Source organism: Chlorocebus sabaeus, chromosome 8 (assembly GCF_047675955.1).
Source record: "Chlorocebus sabaeus isolate Y175 chromosome 8, mChlSab1.0.hap1, whole genome shotgun sequence".
Classification (NCBI taxonomy): Eukaryota; Metazoa; Chordata; class Mammalia; order Primates; family Cercopithecidae; genus Chlorocebus; species Chlorocebus sabaeus.
In genome coordinates, this window is record NC_132911.1 from 126,746,773 (window position 1) to 126,754,720 (window position 7,948).

At 47.3% G+C, this 7,948-nt stretch overlaps 1 protein-coding gene across 3 annotated transcripts in view; it reads left to right on the forward strand.

The window, feature by feature from the left end:
* The window catches only part of ZHX2 (zinc fingers and homeoboxes 2), a 191,607-nt gene extending 184,181 nt beyond the window's left edge, over positions 1–7,426 (forward strand). For all 3 annotated transcript variants that reach the window (XM_008001457.3, XM_038000184.2, XM_008001455.3), the window contains one exon: positions 6,159–7,426. The gene's annotated coding sequence lies outside the window, so the exon portion shown is untranslated. The remainder of the gene's footprint in view (positions 1–6,158) is intronic.
* The last annotated feature ends 522 nt before the right edge of the window (positions 7,427–7,948 follow it).

Sequence of the window (7,948 nt, forward strand, 5' to 3'; positions counted from 1 at the left end):
GGGGAATCTGCGCAGTGAGTTTAAAATACAATTCCATTAGATCTGATTCTATTAAATTCCCATGGCCAATATGCACTGATAGGTCAGGAGCAGGAAAGGCATTCCTACTGCCTTTGAGCCTCCCTGCAAGCAGCTTGGGGAATATATACCTGGCCTGTGGGTCTCAGCAAGTTCCCCAACCCTAGAGGCCCTTCAAACCACTGCAGGGAAGAAGAGCTTTGGTGGGATGTGGCCAAAACTGACCCAAGTCTAGTGTACGGACAATTTGGGATGGCACAGAGTTTTGTCATCCACTGGGAAGTTGTTTAATCTTCCTCCATGCCAACACATTTTCTCTTTTTCAATTCTAGTCAAAAATCAGACTGTGCCCCCTACCCTCAATAAAAGAAATGAAAGTTTGAACTCAAATATTATGAAGCAGGCCGGGCACAGTGGCTCATGCCTATAATCGCAGCACTTTGGGAGGCCAAGGCGGGTGGATCACCTGAGGTCACAAGTTCAAGACCAGCCTGGCCAACATGGTTAAACCTCATCTCTTCTAAAAATACAAAAATTAGCCAGGCATGATGGTGAGTGCCTGTAATCCCAGCTACTTGGGAGGCTGAGGCAGGAGAATCACTTGAACCTGGGAGGCGGAGTTTGCAGTGAGCCAAGATCGCGCCAGTGCACTCCAGCCTGGGCGGCAAGAGTGAGACTCTGTCTTGGGAAAAAAAAAAAGAAATATTATGGAGCAGACTAGATGCAGTGGCTCATGCCTGTAATCCCAGCACTTTGGGAGGCCAAGCCAGGTGGATCACTTGAGGCCAGGAGTTCGAGATCAGCCTGGCCAACATGGTAAAATCCCATCTGTACTAAAAATACAAAAATTAGAGCCGGGTGTGGTGGCACATGCCTGTAGTTCCAGCCATTCAGGAGGCTGAGGTGTGAGAATCACTTGAGCCCGGGAGGTAGAGGTCGCAGTGATCATGCCACTGCACTCCAGCCTGGGCGACAGAGCAAGACTCTGTCTCAAAAAGAAAGGCAAGGAGAGGAGAGGGGAGGGGAGGGGAGGAGACAGGAGGGAAGCGTGGGAGAAGGGGAGGGGAAGGGAAGGGGAAGGGAAGGGGAAAGGGAAGGGGAAGAGGAGGGAAGATTACGGAGTGGTATGGAAGTGGAAGGGGAGGGGAAGGGAGAAGGGGAAGGGAGAAGGGGAGGAGAGAAGGGAGGGGAGGGGAGAGGGGAACAGAGGGGAAGGGGAGAGGAGGGGAAGGGGAGGGGAGGGGAAGGGAAGGGAACGGAAAGGGAAGGGAAGATTACGGAGCAGTATAGAAGTGGAAGGGGAGGGGAGAAGGGGAGAGAAGGGGAGGGGAAGGGAAGGGGAAGGGAAGGGGAGGGGAAGGGAAGGGGAAGGGAAGCGGAGGGGAAGGGAAGGGGAGGGGGAGGGGAGGGGAAGGTGAGGGAGGAGGAGGGGAGGGGAAGGGAAGGGGAAGGGGAAGGGAAGATTACCGAGTGGTATAGAAGTAGAAGGGAAGGAAAGACGGGGGAGGGGAGGGGAGGGGAGGAAAGATTACAGAGCGGTATAGAAGTAGACAATGGAGTAACGTTGACCAGGGATGGGGCAGGAGGATGTGGGGAATTTTCGTACAATGGGTGTAAAGTTACAGTTATACAGATGAGTAACTTCTGGAGATATGCTGTACAACATAGTGCCTGTAGTTAACAGTAAGATATTTACTTCAAAATGTGTTCAGAGGGCAGATCTCATGTTGTGTCCTTACCTCCCCATTCCCCCCAAAAAAATAGACACAAGTAAACTTTGGGAGGTGCTTTATGTTACTGGATTGTAGTGACAGTAACATGAGTGTATGCATGTGCCTAAACTCACCAAATTACATCCATTATGTACGGTTTTCTACAAACCAGTTATACCTCAACAAAGCTAGGGCAAAGAGGGAAAAAAATGCAACCAGAAAGAAAAGATGTTACCTACGGAGAAACTACAATTAAACTGGCAAGTTTGTCCGTAACAAAAATGAAGCCAGATGACAATGGAACAAAATGTTTAGCAGATGACAGGCACTCGGCAAGTGAGCAATAAACCTTGCTACACCTCTCAAAGAAAATATTATGGAGAAATAATAAATCACTCTCTCAGTGTTTGTTTTCCTTTCTCATGGAGTGCAGTATTATTCACTCCCAAGTCCCTAGGGCCCTAGGGAAAGTTCTCCTGGGAAAATTAAAGAGAAACAGAAACAGAAAGCTGTCACGCGGGAAAACAATTCTGGTTTTGTTTCTTCAATGAGGAAAGTAACAGAGAAGCAGATTTTGCTAAAGAATTAGTACTTCTTAACATTCCAAGTTTTCCCCAAGACAGAAAGGGAGGGTAGGAGGTGGTGGGTTCCCATTCTGGGATGTGTTCACCGACAGACTGGCCATCACGAGGTAGAAATGTCCCAGGGGGCCATAAGGAAATGCCTGCCCAATGGCCTTGCAGCGTCCTTCAGGGCTCTGAGACGTACTCTAGGATGAGGCATTGGTCTTTCGCAGGGTGACTGTCTCTGACCAGGTAATAGGACTCTGAGAGAAGCCCAGGGGAGTTAGCAAGAGCCTCACAGCCCAAAGCACTGAAATGCTCTATAGAACAGCAATCCTGAAATGTGGACTTTGTCACCACCCTAGGAGGACAGGCTCCACCCACTCTACCGCACCTCTACCGAGGGCCTTGGGGAAGGACGTCCAAGGAAGACACCCCTGAAGAAGGGGCAGGCCCCTGTCTTCTGTTGCCAGCATCTTCCCAGTCTCCTTTTGACGGTGATTCCAGCTCCCATAACCCAAATCCTGACCACTGCTCAATACCCTGGAAAAGGTCAACAGAGAAAGTCCAAGTGGTTCTGAGGGGGTTCCCAGGCCCATAGCCATCCATACACATCTGAGACCTCTGCGAAAGCCACACAAAGTCAATTTGACTTTGTCTCCCTTTTCTCAGGCCATCCTTTTGGCCTTGCAGTCCGTGTGTGTGTGTGTTTATTTTAAGAGCTTTGCTCATCATTTGTTAAGGAATATATATGACTGGAGGGTTGTACATGTTTGTACATAAGAAGTTACACAAGGAATCATAGAAACACACTGCCGGATGGAGAACCACCTTAATGATGAGGTTTATCTAAAAAGCTGGAGTTTTTGCCAATCACTTGAAGAGAAGTGTTCAGTGTCATCTGTAATATGAGAGACAGAAGATGGTTAGACTCACATACACACTGGTGAGCTCCCTTACACCTAAGGCCCCAACTAAATGCCTGGCCTTCCTCAGGAAAAGTGAAGCCATCTATCTTGAGCCCCTGTCAAGTACCAGGACCTGATTGCTTTGACCTGATTACAGGACCCTGTCTGTAACCCTGCCAGCAGCCCATGGGTTCTGTACAGTGGAAGTGAGACTCTGGGAGGTTAAGTAACCAACCTCAGCATATAGCCAGGAAGTGGCAGATCCTGGATCCCAGCTTTCTCCATCTCCACAGCTCTTTCCACCCCATCCCTCAATCCTGTGCTGATCCAACATACTTTAGCCGGGTTGGAAGGAAGAATATCAGTAGCTGTCTCCCCACCTTGGGCCTTGTCTCCTAGGATCTGTAAGCGTTCAGGTAGACATCCAACCAGTGGCAGCCTCCCTCCCAAAGGTTGCAGAAGTTCCCATTTACTGGGGAAAACCCTATTTCTTGGAAAGCACCAGCAGAGGCTGGCGGTGGGCCACTGTGCCCACCCAGGGAGTACATGTGGCTCTGCCTGGGATCAGCAATAAGGCTCATGGTCCTCACTGGGTGTCCTAGCCTCCTACCTTTGAAGCCATCATGCTGTCTTCAGTTGCCACCTAGCTCTGTGCATGGAGAGGCTGTGCATGACCTGGATGCAAAATAGGTACAGGGAGGAGCAATTAAGAATCAGGAGGCTCTGAAGTTGGACTGGCCAAGATGGAATCTGGCTCCACCACTCACTGGTTACCCAATGTTAAGCACAACATTTAGTCTCTGTAAGCCTCCATTTCTTCACTGTGAAGTGGGTCTACCAATCACCTGCCAGTCACTGTAAGGAGTATATGAGATGAGCCATATTACCACTTAGCATGGGGCCTGGTGCCAGAAACTAGCAACTCTCACTGTTGGAGGGAAAGTCATGATCATTCTTGTTTTTGACCATGCCACTGAGCAGGCCATGGCCTGGGAGAAATCACTTTTCCTCCCAAGCTTCCTTTTATTTTCCCCCTGGTGAAATGAGTGATCTTGACAGCATCACCTATAAGGATCCCTGCAGTGTTTATGACTTGGTGACTTTGGTTGGATCACTTTTAGGTAGTCGAGATCCTAAGGTCACCCTGGAATCTGGTTTTGTCTGCAGAGTTTTATAATTAGTTTCTTAACTCCAATATTCAGTCTTACTCCCAGGAGCATCTAGGGAATGTGGGTACATTTAACATCCAGACGTTAGGCGTCAATGGCATTATCGATGATCAGCTGATGCCTCTGGCTGAGAAGGCTATTCTGCTTGCTGTTGGCCCCTGTACAAAAAAAAAAAAAAAAAAAAAAACACTTCTCAGCCAGAGAAGTGGCCAAACAGCCTTCCCAGGAGAGAGGCAAAAAAAAAGGCCAGTGATTCCGGGAATCTACAGATCTGAAAAACTTCCAGCCCGTCATGGGATACTGGCTGTGTCCTCTACAGACCTGAGCCTTGGATCCCTTTCCCAGGATCTCTAGATCTTGGGAGGAGGCAAAAGTAATGATGGAGACCTGTCCTCATTTCCTCAACCTACCACAAAGTATTGCAAACGGAATGACTCAAAACAATAGAAGTGTATTGTTTCACAGTTCTGCAGGCTAGAAGACAAAAATGAGGGAGTCTGTGATGGTTGCTTCCTTCTGAGAGCTGTGCGGGAATCTGCTCTGTGCCCATCTCCCAGCTTCTGGTGTCTGCCGGCTGTCCTTTGCATTCCTTAGCTTGTGGATGTGTCAGCCCAATATCTGCCTCAGTCATCGTGTGACCTTCTTGTGTGTGAATCGTCACATCTCCCCTCTATGCACTTCTGTCTCTGTGTCCAAATTTCCCCCTTCTGTAAGGACACTAGTCATGTTGGATTAGAGTCCACCATAATGGCCTCATTTTCACTTGATTTAACTATTACCTCTCTAAAGGCATTTCTAACAGGGTAACATTCTGAGGTACTGAGACTTAGGACTTCAATATATACTTTTGGGGGGATACCATTCCACCTATCACAAGGTCCTTGGACTATTTTCATTACTTCCAAGGGTATAAGAATTAAACATTTCTTCCTGCTGATTCTTAATAATTCTGTTTATTAAGTGCACAGACTCTAGAGATTACCTGGGTTTGAATCTTGGCTCTGCCACTTACTAGCTGTATGATCTTGGGAAACCTATTAGGCCCCTACGTGTTCAGTTTCCTCAACTGTAAAATAGAAATAATAATAATATTTACACCTCTTAGAGTTCATATAAACATAAAATAAAAACACATTTACAATCCCTCATCTTATCCGTCTTCTATATCCTACCACATTTGGAAAAGGCTCCATCTAATAAAAACAGTAGAAGTATCTACAATACTTACCATGTGCCAGGTGCTAGTCCAAATACTGTTGTGTACATCAAGTCATGGCACCATTGCAGCAACTTTCTAAGGTGGGTGCTAGTGTCATCCCTGTTATACAGAAGCAAAAACTAAGCCCTAGAGAGATCAAGTCGTATAGGTACAGCCCTGCAGCCACTAAAGGGAGAAGTTAGGACCGAAATGCAGATTTGTCTGACTCCAGGGCCTTTTAGGAGCCACTGGGACTGGTTGACTGTCTAGGAATAATAAAAGGGTCTTGTAAGGATGAAAAGAATCACAGGCCACCACCTTCGCTTGCCCAGAAAGTCATTCTGTTTTCAAAGGCCTGATTCTGGAGGCTTTTCCTATAATGGTGATCTGTGCTCAGAAAACACACTCGTTTCCTTACAACAGGCCCCGTATGTGAAGGGCATGTGTCTCTCTTCCAGGCCCCAGGATGGCTTTGGAAGGCCCCCACCCCAACCCAGGAGAGCCAGGAAGAAGCAAACCATGATGTCTTCCCCCCAGGGAACAATGGTCGTTTGCCTGACATCTTGACTCTGTGGTTTTGTGTCTTCTAGGGAAGTCAGTTAGAACTGCTGTGCTGATCAAGGGGATGCTCTGTCTTTGAAGAAAGAAGAAATGGTCCCTCCCCAGCCATGGGCCACCCTCGCCAGTGACTCCAAGTGGAACTGCTTAGCTCGTGTGTGCCTGGAGGGTGCAGAAGCCCAGCGACTCTCGGACGCACCTCCCAGAGGACCAGTGGGAATTGTTCATAGTGCCAAAGTCCTACTACTGCGTTTTCAATGGGTCCTTGTACATAGTTTGCTCCTCTGCCCTAGCCCTCACCTCTTGCTATACTGGAACTGATTTGTACAATATGGGAATTTTGTTACCTTTTTAATCAAGGGCAACTTCCTTTTCCAGCACTACCATTGTAAGGATTTTTTCAGGAGGGAGGGCTAACCACCTTGCTTTTCTCTTTTCTCCTTTTCTTTTATTTTTGTTTTATTAATTTGGGGAAAGGGGTGTTAGTATTAGTGCCATGATATCTACTGGATTTTAAGTAGGGAGACTTTATTTTTAAAGGTAAGTTGAAATTTGGGAGATTTCTCGGCAGGAAGGGCTGAAATCCAGGCCTCTGTCTCAACCTGGAGAGAGGTGACAGACGACAGATCCTCCAAATCAAATTCCTTTCCAGTTCCTCCCCTGGCTGCCTTTTTGGGGGGTCCCTGCCTTACTCCCACAGAAGGCTTTATGAACTGCCAAGAGGGGATCTGGCTTCGCAAATTCTTGGCCTCTTGGGCCAGGCTGTGTCCAGCCAGCCCTGGGAGAACTGGGTAGCAGGTGGCTGACTTCTTTAAGCACCTTTCTAAATACCAGCAGAAGAGGCTCCTGCGTCTGTTAGTATGATCAGTACTATTGTGACATTAAAACAACAACAATAAGATCTTCCTATCTGGAGGGTACAAAGGTGAATGGCTTTGGTTTTCATTTCTCTTCTTCACTGCCTTTTCTCGGTGTGGTATTTGACAAGATTTTAGCTCAAAGCCTCACCATGAATTGATTTTTTTTGTTTGTGTGTGTGTTTGTTTTGGGAAAATTTTAGATACCTGAGTGCACTTTTTTTCAGTTAGTCCTACCTTTTAAAAGAAGGAAAACCAAGAGACATATTTGGTGTACATGTTGCAATATGAATTCTGGTTGCAATCCCTCCCCCGTCCCACACTGCCCCCCATTTGAGTACACCGCACAAGTCAAATGCTAGGAAGTTTGAATAAAACCAATTTTTCTAACTTGTCGCTCATTTGTTGTAACTCAATAAAGCAAAGACTAAACATTTTTATAACCTTTTCCTCTACTTTGCCTTCTTTATTGTTGTCTGGCTCCCGAGGGCTTGGTGTAAGGGTTCTGACTTGGGTACCTCCGGTTTCAAATTCATAGGGTCACATTTCTCATTTACCATCTAGGAGGGATCTGACATCACAAACTGGACTTTAAAAGTGGGATATAGGCTTGGCGCGGTGGCTCACACTGTAATCCCAGCACTTTGGGAGGCCAAGGCGGGTGGATCACCTGAGGTCAGGAGTTCGAGACCAGCCTGGCCAACGTAGTGAAACCCTATTTCTACTAAAAATACAAAGATTAGCTGGGTGTGGTGGTGTGCACCTGTAGTTCCAGCTACTCAGGAGGCTGGAGAATCGCTTGAACCCAGGAGGCGGAGGTTGCAGTGAGCCAAGATGGCGCCACTGCACTCCAGCCTGGGCAACAAGAGCAAAACTTTGGCCCCTCCCTCCCCCCCAGAAAATAACCAGATGTAAGTGTTGTTGTAGGAATCTTCAGCAGATCTCTTTGACACAGAGAAGGAAGT